Raw genomic sequence first — 23,292 nt, 5'->3', positions numbered from 1 at the left:
GAAGCATTAGAACATTCCTGGAATAGGGGATCTTGAATTTGTGAAAAGAAATTTTTTAAAAAAGTCTCAGACTTCATGAAATGGGAAAAAAATGATTGACCTTGTAATGGGCATCGAGCTGATGCTCAGGCAGGTCTAAGGTCAGTGGGACTCCCCTTGCTTTTGTGTGTCTTCCTCCTTGGAATGACCCCATCACAGTAGTCTACTGGAGCCTTCGTGCTGATCAAGGAAGGTCCTGTCACTGAGAGTTCAGCTAGACATGTGACAGTGTAACTGCCCATTCTGCCGCTCCAATCTGTGGGTCAGGGTCTAGCAAGAGAGAGTGGGGAACAGAGGGACGTGAAGAAACGAGACAGAGTCTGATCTATTCTCTCCTCAAGTCTCGCCTTTATTGAAAGGAAATCATGGGTATATATAAGCATAAGCAGGGGAATGCAGCTGAAGACACTTTACCTCGTGCATCTTGCAGCTGGGGGCACCAAACAGCAAAACAAGATATGTGAGAAAAACAAGATGTTTATCAGAGTGTGCTCAGCTGTTGTAGGCTGTTGAAAACAAGTCTTTTGTCAGGGTATATGGCTCGAGATGGCTGCAAAGATGATAGCTGCTTTCTGCTCGGAGTCGGCTCCCAACATGACTGTGCAACTGTTCTCTAACACTGGAAGCTTGTTTGTAAAGATACAGAGAGACTGAGTTGCCAAAATGTCATATTGTGGGTAAGTGGTAGAGCAATTGCACTGAGGTCTGCTTGTGCAGAGCATGGTTCTCATTCCACAGAATTAAGGGTGATCATAATTACAGGGGCAAAATAATCCTTCTAAGAGTTTATTCCTGCTCTGCATCCCCACTGTATATCTGATCTAGAGGACTTGTGCGTAACACTTAAACAGTTACATTTTAAAGAAGTCCCTCAGATGACTGTGATGTAGATGACTTGGTGGTGTTGAACAACATGGCCTTAGGGTGTTTCGCTTACTCAAGCATCTAGCTCTCTGCCCCCACTCAATATATCTAGTTTCAGAAGCTCAGAAGTCAAAGAGGCTGTTCTTCCAATCCTTGGTTCTTGCTACAGGAGGTGAGGTGGTAAAAACATCTTTAGCTGAAATTCCCTTCCACTGGGGATAAATTATTAATGCTACCTAGTGTGGAAAGGACGGGGTTGGAATAACCTGGAAGAATCTCCCAGAGGGTGTTAGCTCAATGATCTCATTAGCAAGCACCCCATCCCAGACTTCTCTGGAGGGAACAGCCTTCTGAGACTGCTAGCATCATCTGCTTTCCTATTTGCCAGGCAAAGGACAGAGTTCTTTTCTAATTCTAATCTTCTCTACTGGTACCAGCCACAGCCTTTAAAGAACATTCTGGAATCTCAGTATGCTCTTGGAAAATACTAATAGAGCAGCTGGTGATGTGAGTGTTCAGTAAGATAACTAGAATTTTCTTTGAAAACTTAGGGGAGGCAAAGACAAACTGGTTCTGAAGCCCCCCCACCTTTTCAGAGGAGGCTTAGGGGGTTCTGATTGCACTTTTTCTTCCAGTATTTCTCCCCCTCAAGCTATATGTTCAAATCATCTAAGGAAATGTAAAATCTCTGAATGCCTTGTCTTCTATTCCAGTAAATTATTTTAGACCAGCTGCAAGTCTGCTGGTCTTTATGCCTCTTCAAATCCAATGCTTAAAATCCTGTGTGCTTCGTTTTTTCTTATCCCCCATGTGATTTCTTTGTATAGCTGAGAGGAAGAACTGCTCCTGTGCATTTAAATCCTTCCGCTGTCCTTTTGAGGTGCTGTTTCTGGATAGTTAGTATATACTCGAGGACAAGACATTCTGTAGCTTCCTCAGCAACTAGGACAGTGGTCCTAATCTGTGGGTCACAACCCTATTAGGGATCCTATATGGGACATCCTGCATATCAGATATTTACATTATGATTCATAACAGTAGCAAAATTACAGTTTTGACATAATGATGCTATGAAATTATTTAATCATTGGGGGTCACCATAACATGAGTAACTGTACTAAAGGGTCACAGCATAAAGAAGGTTGAGATCCTTCTCAGCTTAGTCAGTTGAGAACCACTGATCCAGAATGTTGTCCTTAAAAGGATTTATTTATAAAATAGTCATTGGGTCTACTGTGTACCTTAATGTGGGGACATTTGGCTATTCATCATGCATAATACTAATTTTGCAGACACCTGGAATTTTATATTTTATATTCATATATATATATATATATATACACATTAGACAGTAATGTAGGAATTAAGTAGCAACTTGGAAAATTTTGTTGCAATAACTTGTCAAATCTATACTTACTATGAGGATGAAGAAGAGTTCCTGATATGATTCCAGGATGTTTTGCCTGAAAAGTGGGTCTTGAACATCTATCTGTGGAGGATTTGACAATGGGAGGGACAATGTAAGGGAGGAGAGAAGGCCTGAAAATGACTTTCCAGATAGTCAGAGGCCATACTCCATGATGAGCTTTGTGGTGTCAGTCTTTTCTTGTGAAGTATGCCAGAACTTAAGGGTTCACTTCTGTTTGAGAATCATGTGATGAATAGGTCTACACAGCAAATTAGGAAACCAGGTGAAATTACTGAGTGTTCATTTTATGTATTTATTTTATTGTTGTTATTCAGGGAGCTTTTATTTAAGAACCAAGAGCAAAGAGAAGTACGGGAGCTGTAGGCACTGCTATGTGCAAGGACAAACTAGAGAATTGAAGGAGAGAAAGGACAAAGAGACAGCGGCCTCTGGCCATGGTGGCCAGATGGACTCACTATTTTGAATCAGAAGGAAAGTAGACCATGCACATGCAGACCAATGAGCTTTAGGATTGGTTTACTTCAGAATTTTGTGAATTCTTAGCACAGAGATGCATGAACATTTAATTTCTCAGGCAAAATACCATGTGTTGTAATATTTCTTGGTACTGTTGGCTCTGAAACAAAACATTTTGTTTCAATCATTTATTAATTTTAATAATTGAATCTACTTCTTGATTGATTGGCAGCCAGAGAGGTAATCAATTATATCGATTGAATCTTTACCCATATGCGGGCTATCTAGATTTTCGTAATGAAATTACAGTATTTCACAGAATTAAGAATTACAGAAAGAAAGTATGGGTCTGTCCTACATACATTTCTCATTTTGGTTTTAAGAGTAGGAGTTTATCCATCTGATACCAATATTTAATTATCAACATTTTAATAAAAACATAAGCATTGAGCTTGGGTTTCAAAATGCTCCCCCAAAAGGGCCACCAATAGGCCTGCCAGTTTATTTATATTTAATAGATATTTTTTAATGGTAAAACCATAAAGAGGTTACTTCTTGGGGATTTGACTGAAGTTTACTCAAACACAATTTCCACAAGAAATTGTCTAGGAGTTAATGTTTAAATATCTAAGTATTTTGATGAAGTGTTGCTAGTAATGAATACTTTACAAGGTCTCGCTGTAGCAACCATAATTGGCTTCATTATAGACTAAAGTTATTTTTTTTTCTGTCTTTGGGATTTTATTTACCCTTAATTCCTCTGGCTCTTGGTCTCTGCTAACTGTGGTAACCAACAGAACTTTAAGGGCCACTGGTTGCAGGACCATGAGACTCAGAATTTAAAATAAGCTCTATTTTTACATAAACTATTTTATATGGATGTCTCCTCAGAGGCCTTCAAGAGTCTGACATATTCAGAGGCAGATGCTCACAACTAGCCATTGAACTGATAATGGGGTTCTCAATGGAGGAGTTAGAGTGAAGACTGAAGGAGCTGAAAGGGTTTGCAGCACCATGAGGAGAGCAACAATACCAACCAACCACAGCTCCCAGGGTCTAAACCACCAGCCTGGGAGCACTTAGGGAGGGATCCAGGGCTTCAGCTGAATACATAAGAGTGGAGGGCCCTGCTGGGCATAGGTGGAAGATGAGATCCTTAACCTCATGAAGGCTGGGCGCCCCAGGGGGTGGGAATTTTGAGGGTGGGGAAGTGGGAGTGGGAGGGGGTAGGTGGGGGTTACATCCGCAGAGAAGAAGGAGGAGGTGTGAGGGGATAGGGGGTTCCCAGGTGGGTGGGGGATGGCGTAAGGGGACAACATATGAAATGTAAATAAAACATCCAATAAAAAAATTAAAAAAAAAAGAATTCCATGCAATGGATACTATATATTTTGATCATATTCACTGCCCTCAGTCCTCCTCCAAACTCTTCCTAAGTCCATTCCTGACCCCCCCCTTTCCCAACTTGATGTCCTTGTTTTTCTTTCATAAGGCACCTATTGTGATTTGTGCTACCCATGTACTTATGGCTACAGGGCCAGACACTGGAGCATGGCTGGCTTCCCAGGAGCCACATTTTTAAAGAAAACTGGTGGTTCTCCTTTCCTCAGAAGCCATCAGCTGTCTCTAGGTCCTCAGCTGGCAGTGGTGATCTGTACAATAAAGTTTATTAAATATCTTCAACATATAATAAAATGTGCCAAAGTATATGTTTAGGTGAGTTTCAACAAATTTTTGCACTCATGCCGACACAATCACAGTTGAGAGCATGCCTATCAAGCTCCACTCTGCCTTTCCTAGTCAGTTATCACTTCCAGATTCTCCACTCCAGGTAACAACAGATCAACTTTCTGACCCTATCAACTTGATTTCTCTTTCCTGGAGTTTACCAAGTGTAGTCACCTAGTCTTTTGTGTCTAGTTTTTTTTTTTTTTTTACTTCAAATTGAAACGTGTCCATTAGCATGTATTCTTAGCTCACTCCCTTTCAATGTACTAAATGTGACATTGAACTGATACACTCTTGTCTTCATACATTCACCTGCTGGTGGATATTTGTGATGCTTCTAGTTTGAGGTTATTGTAAATAACATTGTTGTAAATTTTCATGTGCAAGCATATATGAGCATGTATTTTCATTTATCTTGAGTAAATACCTAACCGAAGGGCTCCATTTGCTGTTCATTAACACTTGGTACCATCACCATTTTACATGTTAGCCAATCCAGGTTGTTTTGATCTTATATCATGGTTTATATCTATGCAGAAAAGGCCTGAAGGACCTGTGGCACATTCAGCAAGACTCCTGTGTTATCTGCTTGGATCTAAGACAGATGCTGCCTTGTGGATTACAGGTGTCACAGTGCTCTTTGAAGTCCAAATAGAAGTCAAGGTCAGGTGATCCTGATGAACTTGTTCTTTACCCCTTTTCAGTGGTAAAACTTTAGGTTCCTTTGTAGTCTTACTCCACAATCTAGCACCCAGCTAGTGCCTCATGGGCTCTCCTGGGTCTACCAACATATCTGATGAAGAAAGGCCACCCATCCCACCCATCCCTCCTACCCATCCCAACTCTTTTATTCTGTGATACATTTTATTGAGAAAGATTAGGAAAAAGATGAGTGCTAGGTTTATCTAGAATGGGTCTGAAAAGTTGTCTTAGTCAGTGTTTTATAGTTGTCAGGAGATACCATAGCCATAGCAACTCTTATAAAGGAAAGTATTTAATTGGGGTTGGCTTACAGTTTCAAAGGTGTAATCCATTATCATCATGGTGGGAAGCATAGTGGCATGCAGGCAGAAAGGGTGCTTGGAGAGTTCTATACCTGGATCCATAGATAGCAAGGAGAGAGACACTGTGTCTGGCTTGGGTTTCCCCAGTGACACACTTCTTCCATCAAGGTCATATCTACTCCAATGAGGCCACCTCTTCCTGATCCTTGTCAAGCTGTACCACTCCATGATCACCAAGCATTCAAATATAAGAGCCTATGGAAGCCATTTTTATTCAAACTACCACAACAATAATTGCATTCTACAGTGCAGAATTTAAATTAAATAAGTGCTAGGCTTATCCTGCTTTGACAAAGCTGGCAGGAGGGAACTGTCTTAAAGCTCAAAACACTAGCAGAAAAGGAAGACTATGATGCTAAAAGAGAAGCAAAGTTTGCCACGCTTCTTGTTTTGAAAAAGAAAAAAAAAAGGGAGAAATTCAGTTAAGACTTTGAACATGTAGACCTGCCTTGTAGTAGATTTTTTCCCATCTTGGATTCTAATGCTCTATGACAGTGATGTCTGTATTACTTGCTTTCTCTTTGTTGTGAGTACATGCTTAATAATCAGAAACTTAAGAAATGAGAGGTCTATTTTAGATCATGGTTTGCAAGATCACAATCCATCATGGTTAAGAAAGAATGGTGGTAATGGCAGCTTGTAGCCATGGCAACGTGAGAGTGAGGCTTCTTGCATGTATTTTGGTGGATCAGGAAAGAGAGAGCTTGGAACAGGGCCAGGCTATAACCCATAAGGCCTACCCACAGAATCGCCTTCCCTCTGGTGAGATTTTACTTCCTAATGGTCCCATAACCTCCCTAAACAGTGCTGTGAGCTGGTGACCAAGTATTAAAGTGTGTGAGCCTATGGGAAACATTGAACAATCACACTATCACACAATTCACCCATCCTCTTAGCCTTGGGGTACAGGGAGCAGAGGAAGTCCTTAGTGAATGTGTGTTATTGACATGAGATGGCCATGTCAAGACCCTCCGTGCCTTAGACCCAGGGGACTGGCCAAGTCTTCTTCAGATTAGCATCAGTGAAATGACAGAGGCTTCCCCTAGACTATGTGCAGATTTCAGCATGTCCTCTACCAAGATTAGCTAAGCTTACTTCCTTATCCAGCTGTAATAATAACCCTGTCTCCTCACTAAGGAGGTTATTGTATACAATAACCTTGCCTCTTTGATTCAGTTGTATAATACAAACACACTGAGTTTTCTAGGCTATTGCAGGTGCATCTCCACTAGAGCTCAAGGCACACCTGATCCAAGCTGTTCTGTGTATCCATGTATGTTTATGTGCATGTGTGTGTGTGCATGTGTGTGTATATGCATGTGTATATACATGCATGTATACATGCATGTGTGTGTGCATGCATGTATGTGTATATATGCAAGTGTGTGTACATGCATGTGTACATACATGTGTGTGTGCATTCATGTGTATGTATGTATGTATGTATGTATGTATGTATGTATGTATGTATGTATATATGCCTGTGTAGTTTCTTCATCCATACAGGTGGAAGCATTGGGAGAATGTGAATGGGCAAACCTTGGTCAGGTTCCCACCCAGACAATAGCACTTCAGTCTCACAGTTCAGTTCCCCAGGTCTGGAGTTTTCTTGTCTACAACCAAAGACATGGGCCTACCAGCAGCCTTTGGCCTCCTGGTGTTCTATCTAATGTGTAACTTTCATTTTTAGGTCACAATATAGCCAATGGAGTTTTATTTATAACTAACTACATTTCAAGTTAAAAAAATAAACAGGAAAAGGTTTTAATGGTTTTCAACAATCCTCAGTGACTTAGAAATATTTTTAGAAATATCTGCACTGCTCACTCTGTCTTCAGTGCAGTCGGAGGGATAGAATTTTGCGACATTGCCGTGCATGGACAATCCTAGAAACCTCAGTTTCCATGGGTTTTGGTTTTAGCTTTATACTTCGATAGATTTAATTCTTAGAATACTAGTCCATTCTACTAAAATTCTCAATACAGTTTTCCCTTTGATAAAATTAATAATAATTAAAGGTGAAGATTTGGAGACAAATAGGAACTGCAACCTTAATCTTGAGGGATGCTTACCAGGAAAGACAGTAGTCACTCCCAGGGAGAGCTGGTACACCCATGTTCAGGTCTAGATGTTTCACCAACAAGATGAGTCTCTGATATTAAGAGTCTGGTGTTTCCTCTGTACTCCTTAAAGGGGTGAGGCCATGTCAGCCCTATACATGGTCAACAGAGGCCAGCTTAAAATGGCTTCCAAGGGGCTGGAGAGACAGCTCAGAGGTTAAGAGCATTTGTTGTTCTTTTAGAATACCTGAATTCAGTTCTCATCACCCACATGTCTTATAAGTATCCATAACTCCAGTTCCAGGGAACCCAATATCCTCTTCTGACTTCTTCATACATACACACATGTGGCACACTATGAGCATGAGTGAAAAACAGTTGTACACATAAAATAAATAAATCTAAAACGACATTTTCTTATTAATTATATTGTTTACATTTCAAATGCCCTCCTTGCCAGTACCCCTTCCATGAGCCCCTCACACCTTCGCCTCTAAAAAGGGGCTCCACCACCCACTCATCCACTCCCTTCTCACCCCTCTAGCATCCCCCTTCTCTGGAGCATCAAGCCTCCCCTCCCACTGAGGCCAGACAAAGCAGACCTCTGCTACATATATAGTGGGGATCACAAACTGGCCCATGCATGCTCTTTGGTTGTTGGATTAGTCCCTGGGAGCTCTGAGGGGTCCAGTTAGTTGATACTGCTGTTTTTCCTATGGAGTTGTAATCCCACATGGTCATCCCATTAGATGCTGAAAAAGCCTTTGACAAAGTATAACACCCCTTTGTGTTAAAAGTCTTGGAGATATCAGGAATTCAAGGCACATACCTAAACATAATAAAAGCAATATACCACTAACTAACAGCCAACATCAAATTAAATAAAGAGAAACTTGAAGCAATTTCACTAAAATCAGGGACAAGATGAGGCTGCCCACTCTCTCCCTATCTCTTCAATATAGTACTCAAAGTTCTAGCTAGAGCATTTAGACAACAAAAGGAGGTCAAAGGGATACAAATGGAAAGGAAGAAGTCAAGATATTACTATTTGTGGGTGATATGATAGTATACATAAGCAACCCTAAAAATTCTACCAAAGAACTTCTACAGCTGATAAACAACTTCAGCAAGGTGGCAATATATAAAATTAACTCAAACAAATCAGTATCCTTTCTCTCTACGAAAGATAAAGCAAAAGTTGTAAGTGGTCCCTGAATGCTGCCCACTGCCTTCCTAGCAATGGACAATCAATTATTCTCATTGCCTTGATATTGTGCTGAAATAAACATTCCTGAGATTCCAGATGTTCCAGAGGTGTTTGCATGGGCAAGATGTGCCCTTAAACTTGCCTCTCCTTAGAACAAATGGCTTCTTCTAAGGTGTATTTTCAAAGTATAAAGAAGAGTCCATCTAAGGCTGGAGAGAGGGCTCAGTGCTCTTTCAGAGGTCCTGAGTTCAATTCCTAGCAACCACATGGTGGCTCACAACCATCTGTAATGGGATCTGTTGCCTGGTGTGTCTGAAAACTGCAACAATGTACTCACATACATAAAATAAATAAATCTTTTTTAAAAAAGAGTTCATCTAGATTCAGATTTTTAGGGCTTAAAATGCATGAATTTTGCATTATGATTCTCCAAAGAGACAAACCCAGTTATGTATATAGTATAAGGGCTTGGATCATGTGATTATAATGGCTGAAAAGTTACAAAATAAATAGTGCAAAAACTTGAGAACCAATAAAACCCATGGCTGAAAGATCCGTCAGCCTGAAGGCAGAAGGAAACCATGGGCTGACTTGAACATTCAAGCACAGAATGCATTCTCTCTGGCTAAAGCTTCTCAGCTACTGAGTCCTTCAAAATGCTGAATAACGCCCGCCCTGTTTCAATTTTATCTGCTGACTCATGTGTTGTTGATCTTTGGAAGAACTCATAGACACACCCAGAATAATGTATAACTAACTCTCTTGGCATCAGTCATGTAAAATTAACCTTTGCAACGTTGACTCAAAATTACCTAACCTCTCTGTGCTTGTTTCCTTATTTGTAGAGCAAAAACATTGACAGCAGTCTACAAAGTACTCAACTGTGGTGGATGTTCCAGCATCCAACAGGGGGTGGGAGTGGGACATGAATTAGGAAGATTTAGAAAAGTTTCACGCTGACTCACCTCTAACTTAGCTATTGCTCCATCATGGGCTACACTGCTATTCTGTTCCTATGCTTCATCTTTTAATGGTTCTGATACCTACATTTGACATTCAAGCCTGCATTTGATTCTTCCAAGAGACAGTGCCCCTTTTATTCTATTATTTGGCAGCCTTCTTCATTTTAAGTCTAATTGCTCCACTCAAAGTCTTTGATAAAGACCAAGACAGAGAACAAATGAACTGGATCAGAAGGACAATGCTGTCTGCAGCTATGACTTTTGATATTGTAGGGACTGAATGTCTGGCTTCCTCCCAAACTGTCTAATTACTATTGATAAAAGCAAGGACCCAAAGTCATTTCCCTGTTGTTTCTCAGCTGCCATATTTATTCTAATGACCATGGGTTTCCATAGAAATAATTCTTTGGTAATATAGAAAACTAGGATTACATCTATAGTGCAGGCCAGAGACACATGAGGGTGATGGAAATATTTGACATAAAAGAATTCTCCCCTTTTACACACAAATATCTAAAAACTATTAATTTGAGGCAGCAGCAAGGAAGAAATACATGAAAGGAAATTGATTTCTATTTAAATGGTATGTTTTCATCACCTTCCTTTAGAGTCTAAGCATTCATCTCTGAGTACCTGTGTTAATTGATTTCAAATGCAATTCAACACAGTAGCTGTAGAATAATAAATCTCAGGCCAAAAGGCTAAAGGAGGGGACTTGAGCAGGCAGGAGATATAACACTTGGCACTTAAAAGATGCACCTGTGTCATCCTGGGGTGGATCCTGAAATTACCAATCCTGAATGGAAGTGGCAATAGTCTGGTCAGCAGGAGATTTGTGGTTGTTTCTGTAGTGTGAAATCCCTTGGACTTGAACTCCACCAACTGATGTAAGGACGATAGGCTTTTGAGCCACTGCTTGGTCTTAGATACTATTCCAAGGCAAGCTTTGAGCATCTCTGAAGGAAGAAAGTGCATTTCCTTGCAGCACCGGTTGTCTTCTTTGCCCACATTTGATGCCTATTACTTCAGGGAATGGAACGTTGGAAGGCACATGGCTGAACTGGTTCCTGTGAGATATGCCTGGGCTATAAACTTAACTCAGGAATAATTACAACGTGGAAATCGAGAGCCTGTGACTAACATAGGGCAAATAGGTCTTTTGGATTTTGTGCAGATGATTCCCCATGGGTTAATGCCTTTGATTTTTGCCATTTCTCATCCCTGAGAGAAGTGAGGGCTGATGGAGGCAGCATAAGAGCTGGGTTACAAGACTAGCTATGAACAAGAGGATGCAATGAATAATCTTCCTCGGTGATCACATAGAGACTGTAATGTTTCTTTCCAGAGAAAGAATAGAGCATATAAAAGAGAGACCCACAAATCCATCAGAAGGCCCCATGCTAAGAAGCTTCCCAATCGTGAAAAAGCACTGTGCCTATGCGGAAAGTAGTTTCTCAGAGTGAGGCCCACGGTCCGGAACTGGGCCAGCAGGTGGATTAGTTTGGAAGAAAAGGACAGATGTTATTGTCAGTGTGTAGAGCTCAGAAGAGCTGGCATTTGAACCTTTCATCGAGGTTGACTCATCTTGATGGTCTAGGGTTATAACTGGCTGTCACGTTGTGTGCCAGATGTGACCTACTCCACAACAGCATGGAATCCAAGTAACCTTTAACATTCCCTAAGTTACAGTTCAGCAGGCAGTACCACCTACAAGGGGTTTCCCCTAAATTATTGACAGCAAGAGTTTCTTGTGGAGCATGAAAAGTCTTGTGCAGGATGGGTCTACTAAAGCCAAAAGGAATGTCTACAGAAGACCACAACACAAAGTGATTTCAGTCAGTCATCTTGAGCACAAAAACCATTAGACTGAGTCATGAAGAGACTGGGAATTTGGACTAAGACTGACTGAATGACTAATGGTCTCAGTAGTTTATAGTCTGGTAGAGATAGCACTTCATTCTTTCTGGCATGCGTTTCTGTCAAGTGAGTGCGTGTAAATGTAAAATGATAATTTCTGTTTTGTTCAACATGGCATAAGTTGTCCTCAAGCCCCCCCCCCCATCTGCCCCTGTGATTATTCATCCGCTCATCCATCTGTCCCTGGTCTTTTTCTTTCATGGAGTTTACCACCCGTTTGGGGGAAGGTAGACAATGTGTAGATAAGCATGTCTAACTGTGTTGTGGGAATGTGATAGAGAAGTTTTGTTTGTTTTTGTTTGTTTGTTTTTGGTTTTGGGGTTTTTTGTTTTTACTATGAATGACATTTTATTCAGTCATTTTCTTTACAACTGAAACTCTGGGAATTCCAAATTAACATCCTTGCCTGCAACCTTCTTCTCATACACGCAAGAAAAATTCCGACCTTGTGTTCCACGTTGTTCTGCTGTTCTTCGCCTAATTGACCTTTTATGAGCTGGCTGTCATCCAGTTTCACACAGATCCTCTCACCCACAATCTTCACTTGGGAAGACCAAGTCCTCAAGAATGGTATCATGCACTGCTTCAGGATGAAGCTTCTGGGGGCATTTTTGCTTATTTTTCATGCAGCTTTTAGGGTTCGCTTGGGCAGAATCCTCCTCTGAGCAATGAAGACTGCATGCTTTTTCTCCACTGAACTTTTCCTCCGATTCACAAACTAGCTGGACTTGGATTTTCTGGAAAGATTTCAGCTGAAGAAAATCATGATACAAAAATCATGATAGCTTTCTGACCACCACCGACTTCAATTTTCTTGACCGTAGTGGTGTTGAGCTCCCACAGCTGCGCCTTGAGATCTGAGTTCCTCTCCAGTGTGGGCAGCGCCTGAGAAATGCCAGACTCAAACTCATTCAGCTTCTCGCCATTGGGCTTCAGCAGTCTTGGCTCTCGAGCTGAACACAGCTTTTGTCCTTATGGAGTTGCTGGCTTACAAAGAGGCACAGCGAGACGATAAGAAAGATTTAAAACAGAAAATCCTGGCCATTGGGAAGTCCAAGCCAATTCCACGTCCCATCCTAAATTGTTCCTCCATCTTCCACCTGCCAGCCACTGCTGTGGCCTATTGATTTTTGACATGCTGTGATGTAAAATGGCCGTCGTGGTATCGTTCCGTAGAAAGCTGACAAAGAGGAAAGCAAACCCTTCTAGTTCATGCTGAGAGTTACTTTCCTCTCACCCACTGTCCGCCACAACCAACTCCGGAATTATGCGAGTAACTGCGAGGCTACAACAGCCAAGACAACACACAGAGGACGGAAGACGAATCAAATTTCCACTAGACCCATTAATTGCTCTCTACTTCTGAAGCTGTGAATCGCCAGAAAATTGTGGGAGACGAGAAGCTCCGAAATACATGGTTATTTTTTAACTAAACCTGTGGGGAAGGGGGCATATCATCCGAACATATTCATGCTATTGCAGAAGCTGTACCTCCCTGAAAACTGTCCCTTAACTGGAAAATAAAATAAGACAAAACTCCTCACTCTGAGTGAAATAGTGAAAAAGGCTCTGGGAAGTAATCTGGAGAGAAACAAACAGGCAGTAACAGGCAGGGCTTGTTGGGTGTTCGGGCCTGTTTTTGATTAATGTCTCCCTGCTAAGGGACCAGGGAGGCTAAGAGTCCAGCTCTCCCTGCTTGGGCATAAGGGGAGATGACTCATCTTCCTCCTGACCCGGGCCAGTAGGTTCACAAGGAATGCTTGCCAGCCCTTTCTCTCTTGTGTTTCCTGCCTAGTAAGCAGTTGATTCTTTCCCTTTAAGTTCAATACTGGGAAGGATGGTTGAACATACAGATGGTCTCATTGGCTCCTAGTTCAGTTTTCATCACAATGTATAGCCTAGCACTATTTTTTCCCATGGGGAGCCCTCTGCCTCACTAGGTGGCCTTCTACAGTACAATATACACAGCAGGGAATTGGGGGAAGAGGAGTTGTTTCCATACACTCTTGCCAAAAACAAAAACAACAAAAAACAAAAAACTGAACAAACAAACAAAACCAAAACAAACTTAAAAAATTAAATGAACAACCAACCAACCCCATTGAGTTTTACAGGACTCCTGTAAATGGTCAGCAATGGACCTCACAGACAGGGGAGAACCTTTACTGCTCTACTTAGGACCCCTGTCCACTCTAAGTGTTTTCTCATCACCTTACGTCCTGCACTTACAAAAGCTCCAGTCCTTTTCCCATGGTGCTCACTACAGCTAGTGCCTGATCTGGGGCTTCTTATTGACCTCCAGCAGAACTATGGGGAAATAGCAGTTTTCCACCAGAATAAGCTGTGTGATGCAAGGGGAAGCTGAAATCAGGAAGGAGGATGGGCTTCTGGACATGCAAGGACATTTGAGACTGTCGGATGGTGTTAGACATTGTTGTAGTTGAAACTAACTGCCTCCCCACAACCCCGTACACGTACCTTGTCATCGGGTCATCTTCTGTATTGTTGTGTCCCCCACCACTTAGCATACTTATTGCAGGCATGCATAAATGAGTGCATGAGTGCATTAATAAGTGAACATAAGCGCGAGTCTGTAACTTCAAAGTGCTTACAATCTTTTGCGAAGCAAGGTTATCCTACATCAAACAATTAAAGAACAGCACAAGATGGAACCTAATTAATTTCTAAATGATCGAGTGCAGGCTATAAGTGCCCGAGTTTCAGAGAACAGAAAGATCAATGTGGGCTGGAGGAGTTAATGATGGCTTAAATATAATTCCCTGACATTATAGCACCGTGCTAACAGCAGTCCTGGTCTTAAAACTGAAGAGATGAAAGCCAATACATAGAGCCTATTTACCCAGTGTTGCACGGCAGACCACCATGATATGGGGGATTGAATTAATGACATTGGCCTTAGGGGTTGGTGAAATTCAAGTAGAGTTATTCTTACACAACCAGTGATGAGCTATGATATGATTAATTCTCATTATATTTTTTCTAAGAATTTTTTATTGCAATAAAATTCACCTAGTATAAAACTAACCATCTTTAAAGTATAAAATTCAGCAGCATTGAACGAGATGGACACTGCCATGCACCTAGCATATCTTTATCCACATCGCTATCATTATCTTGGAAGAAAACTCATTATTTTTAACCCAGTTGTATAACGCGACATACTGAGAAGAGCCCTGGAAAATGAGGCTGGACTTCAAATCTGAGGAGGGTGAATAAATCATGCAGATATAAGCCAGGGAAAGTCAGTTCCATCATTTGTAAGTTGAGGGAGCTTGACTAAGATACTACCAAAGTCTTCCAGTCTTAGAATGTCACTGCTCTAACTACACTCTTCTTTTACATCTAAAGACAATTAAATCCAAAAAAAGACAATTAAATCAAATGAATTTTTGGATTGGTTTTAATGTGCAAGGTCTGTGCGTGTGTGTGTGTGTGTGAATGTGTGTGTGTGTGAGTGTGTGTGTGTAAGAGTGTGTGTGAGTGTGTGTAAGAGTGTGTGTGTGTGAGAATGTGTGTGTGAGTGTGTGTGCGTGTATATAAGAGTGTGTGTGTGTGTGTGTGTGTGTGTAAGTTTGCCTGTGTTTTAAGGGACAGGAATGAGAGGAAGGGACAAGCAGCTGAGGCTAAGATGTGTGCAGATAATATATCAACAAGAGAACTGAAGGAGATTACCTATCTATTATATTTTTATTGCATATTTTAGTTTCTGTTTTCTTATTGGACACTGATTGAATGGCTTATTTCAGAGATACATTAGCTCTACCAATGAGCTATGCTTGTATTCTAATAAATTTTATGTGTAATACCAAAGGTGAAAATTACTTCCTTTCTTATACTCCAAATATATTTTTAAGGGCTTTTTGTTAGAATTTCATACATGAGTATTAAATTTATATCATTTCACTTCCTTAACCCCCAACTCCTTTTACATTCCCCACTCCTCTAAAATCCATGGCCTCTTCTGTAATTATATCTGTATATTACAGCGATATGCCTATATACATATGTACCTATACATGGACACTGCTGAATCCCTTTAGTGTTGTTCATATAGGGGTGGTTCTTATGCTGTCCTGATCCCCAATTGGTTCTTGATCTGTCAGTAAAGAAGCCGTGTGCCAATTGCTGGGAGGCAGGAATAGGCAGGACCTCCAGTCCTGGGAGGCAAGCGGAAGAAGCAAGGGAGGAAAGGAGACTTCACCAGGCTTCTGATGGAGAAAAGTTGACCAGCTGTGTGAGATCTCAAAACAGAGTGGCCACAGAGGCCACTCTTATAGGCAGGCAGTTGGGGATGTAACTGAGCAACTAAAGGTAGGTCAGGTTCGAGGTACAACGTTAAGAACATTGATAAGGGCACGATTTTCCAGGCGGGAGATAAGAAGCACCCAACAATTGTGTCAAAAGGCAAGTTGAAACTGAACAACTGAATGTGTGTCTTTTATCCGTGGATTCAAGGGAAACTGGGTGGAGGCTGGTAGCACAGCCCATTTCCGGAGCTTAGGCAGGGTAGCAAAAGCTACAAGTAACACGCTCGTGTGTATGTGTTTCGGTCTGATTGCTTAGGATTGGATAAATGATCAGAGGGCTGTTCCTAGAGAGGGCTGATTCTTCCCCTTTGAGCAGCCATCAGTTGTGTGTATCCCTTCTTTTAGGGGTGGGCTCTTATGAGATGAGATTGGAATGCAGACTGGTTGTCATTATGCAGGTCTTGTTTGGGTGACCGTATTTCTGAGATTTCATGGATGCAACTCCCTGTCAAGTTCAGAAGGCACTATCTTGAGGCAGACATCCTGGTCCTCTGGCTCTATGATCTTTCTGTCTCTTCTTTCTTGATGTTTCCTGAGACAGATGTATAGAGATTGGGTTGTATAAGTATCAGCTGGTGTTGAACAGGGCAAGCAGACTCCAAGTCTTTAATTACTGCTTCTCTTTCCCAACTTTGCACGTCTCACAGAAAGAACATATTGCCATTTCTCCAAATAGTTTCAAACTTGAGGCTTGGTAGCCCAAGCAAAAGCCCAGAATCTCTAAACTAATGAAACAAAACGGGGGTAACCATGTGCTAACTTGCCTGGGTTCAAAAAGAGTCTTCTAAAATCCATGTGCTGCTTGAAAGTAGTCATTTCAGTGATGGTTGATTTTCTGTGTCAGCTTGATTGGGTTAGAGGATGCCTACTGAGCTGGGAAAACACTAACTGTGGGTATAGCTGAGTCTGTGAGAAGGGTGTTTCCACATGCAGTAGTATGTATGTACTTAGGCAAGTTAATCAGTAGGCTCAGAAAAACCCTTGCTGTCATCAGTGAGGGTGAGTACATCCACTGTGTTTCTGGATGGAACAAAAAGGGAAAGGGGGGAGGAGTGTTCTTACTTCTTCTGTAGTGGTTTGAATAGGTGTGGCTTCCATAGACTCATGTTTCTGAATGCTTGGCCCATAGCAAGTGACACTACTAGAAAGTGTGGCCTTACTGGAATAGGTGTGGCCCTGTTGGAGGAAGTATGTCACTGTGGAGGTGGGCTTCGAGGTCTTATATGTTCAAACTATGCTCAGTGTGATAGTCAGTCCCCTTCTGCTGCCTGCAGTTCAAAAATGTAGAACTCTCAGCTCCTTCTCCAGCACCATGTCTGCCTGTACAGTATCATGCTTCCTACCATGACGATAATGGACTGAACCTCTGAAACTGTAAGCCAGCCCCAATTAGATGTTTCCCTTTATAAGAGGTGCCTTGGCCATGCTGTCTCATCATAGCAATGAAACCCTAAGACATTTTCTTTAGCTAGACTTTTCCCTTCTCCTGCAATATGACCTGGTGCTTCTGGTTCTCAATTTTGAGATTGGTATCATCAAGACCAGACAAATCTCAGGCCTTTGAACATGAGTAAACTATACAACTATCTTTTTTCCCTTTATCTCTTATTAGGAGTTGAAAATCGATCTTTGGACTCCACTCATGCTAAGTGAACTTTCTATAACTGAAATATATTCTGAGCTCTCACAGTCTTTCTTATTCTCCAGTTTGCAGTGGTAGACTGTGAACTTTCTCATCAGAAAGAGATATTTATAGATAAATCTGAAATTCTGGGTCTATGAGCCACGAGATCATTGTTTGTATATTCAATTTATGAGAGCAAATAGATAATTACAGAATAAACAAAGTATTATGGAATACCTGGAACACATTCTGATGCAAGACTTTCTGGTTGGAATGTCAGTTTGTTCATTTACTAAACAGGTTATCTAGTGTAATTTTGCTTAAGAAAAAATTATGTTGTAGTAAAAAATAACCCCCTAAAACTCATTGGCATTATCAGATGAATAAAACTTTCATTTCTTATTCCAGCTTTTCATTCTGACACCTAGGTTAAGGAATTAGTCATTATCTGAACCATATTGAACTTGAACAGGATTAAAAATTAAAAACAAAATTTTAAATGACTTAGAATTTCCACTAGGAGGTGGATTACATCATTCTATTTTATTTCCCCAAACAAGTTACACAGCAAAGATAATCAGACATCAACAGAGTGGGAAAGAACATTGAACATCTGTATATACATACATATGTACATACATATATATATACATATATAGAGAGAGGATATATAGATTAGATTAGATATAGATATGGATATATGTGTGCATGTGTATTGCAAATTTACCCCATTTCCTCAATGTAAAATAGAAATAACAACAGTATTTGGTTTTTTACATTTGAAACATGATTCAATCAGATCATGCTTGACACATAAGAAAAATATTAGCTACTGCCTTGATCATGTGTGTGTGTGTGTGGTGTGTGTGCAAATATAAGTGCTTTGTGTTGCTGTATTTTATTTTGAAGGTAACAATCATAGAAAGATAGAAAGCACACATAAGTAGAGAGGTTGTTTAAAACCCTTTAATTTGACTATTTGACAAAATTTACCATTATTGTTGAAGTTTTCTTTAAGATGCCATATATCTATTCACATTGCACACATTCATGCTAACATATGTTACAAAGTGGGGTAATGTCTAAAGTTGTGCCATACTGTGTTTTAGTGAACATTATATTAAAAACATCTCCATGATAATTACATATTTGGGTCATTTTATTTGTTTTTGTAGTATTACATTGCTGGGATGTACATTTACATTTAAAAACACAATTCAATTACTTGGGATGTTTAGAATTTTATACCATTCTCCAGTGCTCTTCCCGGTTAACAGTGGCACACTATGGACCCGCACCCATTTACCACACTTATTTCATCTTTTCTGCAGTCTAAACTCCAAGAGTTGGAACTACTAGATGCATATTTCTCTAGAGATTTATAAGAATTACAGAGTATTCCCTAGGAATGTTCTAGTGCCTAGGTCTCTCCAATAGAGACCTTTTCAAAGTATATGGAAACTATTGCATTAGTCTTTAAAAAGTCACACAAAAGGGCCAGTGAGATGGCTCAGCAGGTCAGGACACTTGTAGCCAACTATGACAACCTGAGCTTGATCCCCTGAGCCCAAGTAGTGAAAGGAAATAATGGGCTCCTATGCATTGTCCTGTGGTCTTTACCCCTAGTCCATAGTGTCCATGGACTCCCCCACAATAAATAAATAAACATTTTAAAATAAAGTCACATTAAATCACTTAATATAGTCACAAATATTAAATTATACAAAATAATTATTGTAGGCTCTGAGGGACTCAATAATGGCATTGCAGTTATATAAAAAATGAATACTTATAGTTTTGCTGATATGTGAGGTATGAAGTAATATCTCATACACACACACACACACACACACACACACACACACATGAAACAAAGAAATGAAGCAAACATTGGTACTCATTGGATCAGAGTGACAGGTTGAGTTAACTTTGTTGGTGCCTCTAATTTTCAAAGATATTGTGCTGTAAAATACAATGAAAAAAAAATCTCCTAAATCAGTGAGTGACAGAAATGAGTTCTCTCTCCTTCCCCTCTTCTGAGATAGTCTCTGAGCCATGGGTTGCTAAGTGTGTAAGAGTAAGCACTCTGGTGATAGTTACTGTAACGTACTATGGCCAGTTGTGTTCCTGTGTTAAACACCATTTCATGCACAAAGAAATTTCTGTAATGAAATTCAGGGAACTGTACTAATCTATAGGTAAAGAGATACAAGTTTAGAGGGCAGTTTGATACTATGTCCCCTTAACAAAATAATAGTAGTAAGTTTGTACCCAGAACCTATCAGACCCCCAGCCATGAGTTCTGGGCAAAATTTATAGTACCCAACATACATGTTCTCCTGTGGATTTAATCCTAAATTCTAATCAGAAAGCAATTGGTTACTCCATGATATTCATGCCACTATTGTATCCGTGGGCACATCTTTGTCACTCCTGTCATGATAGCTCACATGGTTCATAGCTCAAATTATCTCTCTATTTTCTCTACCTGTAAGAATTCACTGTATGTACTACATATAATATCTTAGGAAATTCAAATTGCATGTCTTTAAAACTTTTATTTTTCTTTGACAATTTCATATACATACATAATATAACTTGAGAGCCTCACTCTCAGGTCGCATTGAATCCTGTCTTCTATCCAGTTGAGATCAGCAGGTATTTTGATCTTTGTATGTTCAAACCAGCCCCACTGTCCCAGGCTTACCTTTCATGCTTTCTCTTTTTCTGGGTCTTGGTTTCATGCCTCTTCAATGTTCTGTTTAAATGGATATATTTTAGATTGTGTCAAGATTCTCTACTTCTGAGTATGAATATGAATAGTATGAACTATTCAGTTTTCTATTACACAAGGCAAATTTTTCATGTCTTCTTTAATGATTAAGTATATTTGTAAATGTTAAATATAAACTTTTTTCTTCTTGTTTTTCATTAATTCTTCAAGAATTTCATATGATGTATTCAGATTACATTCACCTCCTCCAATTCCTCCCAGATCCACTCCTTCTCTTCAAATTTTCTTTCACCTACCTCCTCAACTTCGTGTCCTCATTTTCTTAAAAACCCATTGAGTCCAATTTATATGTCCATGCACTGGAGAATGGTTGTCATACCAGGGGTCAGTTCAATGATTTCCCATTTTACAAATGCACAAATTTTCATTGCCATTCGTCAGTTGATGGGCATCTAAGTTGATCCCATTTTGGAGCTCTTGTGCATACAGAAGCAATGAATGGGGATATGCAAGTATCTTTGTAGTATGATACAGCCATCTGAGTGTATTACCAAGAGTGGTATCGGTGAATTATTTGGTAGAAATATTTATGGTTTTAAAAAATATAGATTCTTCTCTCATTCAATACATCCTGACAACAGTTTCTCCTCCCTCCACTTCTCCCTTCTCCTCTGGATCCACACTTGGCACTAATTTCCATAGTGGTTGTACCAACTTTCACCTCCAGCAGAAGTGAGCAAGTTTTTCCCTTTCCCAACACCCACTCCAGCCTTTGGCATCAGTTCTTTATCTTAGTCACCAAACTGTCTCAATAACTAAATGCAAAGGAAAAATGTTTTCAAGGAAGAGATGTCCTCTCTCACAGAAGACGCCTGTTTGGGACCATATCAGAGCATGGAGTGATCTGCGTGACACTTCCTCTGGTTTCAATTCAACCAGCCCAGAGAGATGAGGGTAATTAATGCCACATTCCTAGGGGAGGGAGGAACAAAGGGATTTAGACAGACAGAACTCTTCCCCTTTCAGGGCACAGCTTTCAGAAGTACCTCTGCTACACTTGCTCATGGGATCTTTCTGCTGTCAGGAGTAGGCTTTTGAGTGCAGGAAAGATTATTTCAGAAATAAGATTTTCAATTTGTTATTAAAACCATGGTCCCATTCAGTGAGTTCTTACTATGGTGAAGGAACTCTTTTAAGTGGTTGCTTACATTTGTTGTGTTGTTTTCATGCTCAACACTCCCTTGATGAGATGTAAAGTAATGCTGTGTGTGTGTGTGTGTGTGTGTGTGTATGTGTGTGTGTGTGTGTGTGTGTGTGTGTGTGTTTGGCCACATGCACCCTGGTGGTGAGCATTAGGGTCACTTTGTGTCTTACTTTCTGATACAGAGTCTCCCAATCAGCTTGGAGCTCACCTCAGTTGGATTGGCTGACCAGTGAGCCCCCATCCCTGGGATCTGCCTGTCTCCACTTGGGCTTAGCTTTATGTAAGTGCTTAGATTCTGATCTTAGACCCTCATTTCTACGCAGCACGTGCTCTACTTGCTTCGTTAGCATATTAAAAGAATTTGAGGATTATTTTTCCAGATTTACTTCTTTCTCAAATAGTCGAGATTTCTTAAATGAGCAGGTGTATTAATGATAATTTAATTTAACCAAGTTCTTGGATATAACTCCTGCATACATGTGAATATCACCTTTACATTTATAATATCATATTTAAAAAGAAAAACTCAAGGACAGTGGAAAGTAGCTGTACCCATGGAGACTGGTTGACTGATTAGAACCACAGTGTTGTGGAGAGGTGGGAATGTTGCAGGTCCAGAGGAGAGGTTGGAATATTGTAAGCCCAGAACTTAATCGGCTTACTTGTGCTAGCTTTAGCCCTCTAGGTAGCCATTCCTTTCCCACCACTGTATGGGAACTAACATCTGTGACTAATACACAGAAACCTTTTGGAATCTACTAACTTAGCAGTCCACTTGCTTCCAACAATTTCCAAACTAGGAATGTCACGAGAGACCATCTTGAGCCTTTGAGAAAGTTCCTCCTATCTCACTGTACCAGTTTCTCTGATGTACCTACAAACATATTTTAAACTTACCTTGATTTATGACTCTCTTTGTTCTGTAAAACCATAGAACTTCACAAAACTGCGTCTATGTTAAGACATGAATTTGGGGAGACCTACATCTGTGTTCCTAGGCTATATTTACTTATATATGCTTCAGAATAAACCATGTGTTCTATCCTCCTCTCAACGAAAACCCTCAAGGACTGAGATGGCGACATGGCTCTGTCTCACCTCTGTTTGCAAGTTCTACCACTTTTAGCTCATGTTTAAGAGACACTCTTGACTTCTCCTCAGGTAGTCATATACTTGATTAGGCTCAGCAATCCAGTTGCTACTCTATTTCTACTCTGCTTTATTTGTTTTTTTTTATTCCTCTCTGTTAGGACTGTGCAACTCATATTGATATTAATAAAATAACTGATTGAATTCTGCACACCTCCTTTACCTCATCTGATTCAACTTATAGGTTCTCCTGGGACTAATCATGTGCTTGTAACTCCCAGACCCTTGATGGTATTTCAAATTCAAAGACAATCTCTAGTGGCCAAGAGGGTATATAGTTAAGAGACTTATAAACCTAGATGCTTTGAGGCAGTATAAGAGGGACAGACAGGAATGTGTAGAGAAATATGTTTGATAGATTTAAAGTGACAGTTCGGAACAACTTAGGAACTGCAAATGAGTTGGTGATATCATGTCCACTCTCATCCCAATTTCTCTCCTAAAATATTTCCCTTCTTACTTTATGGCAAAAAAAGAAAGAAAGAAAGAAAGAAAGAAAGAAAGAAAGAAAGAAAGAAAGAAAGAAA

At 40.3% G+C, this 23,292-nt stretch overlaps 1 pseudogene; it reads right to left on the bottom strand.

The window, feature by feature from the left end:
* Window positions 1-12,091: 12,091 nt before the first annotated feature.
* On the bottom strand, window positions 12,092-14,212 carry LOC114626708 (annotated as a pseudogene).
* Between the last annotated feature and the right edge of the window lie 9,080 nt (window positions 14,213-23,292).

This window comes from Grammomys surdaster, unplaced genomic scaffold, assembly GCF_004785775.1.
Source record: "Grammomys surdaster isolate TR1022 unplaced genomic scaffold, NIH_TR_1.0 239, whole genome shotgun sequence".
In the NCBI taxonomy this organism is placed as follows: domain Eukaryota; kingdom Metazoa; phylum Chordata; class Mammalia; order Rodentia; family Muridae; genus Grammomys; species Grammomys surdaster.
The sequence above is the reverse complement of the archived record's forward strand: the minus strand, read 5'-3'. Positions and strand labels throughout refer to the sequence as shown.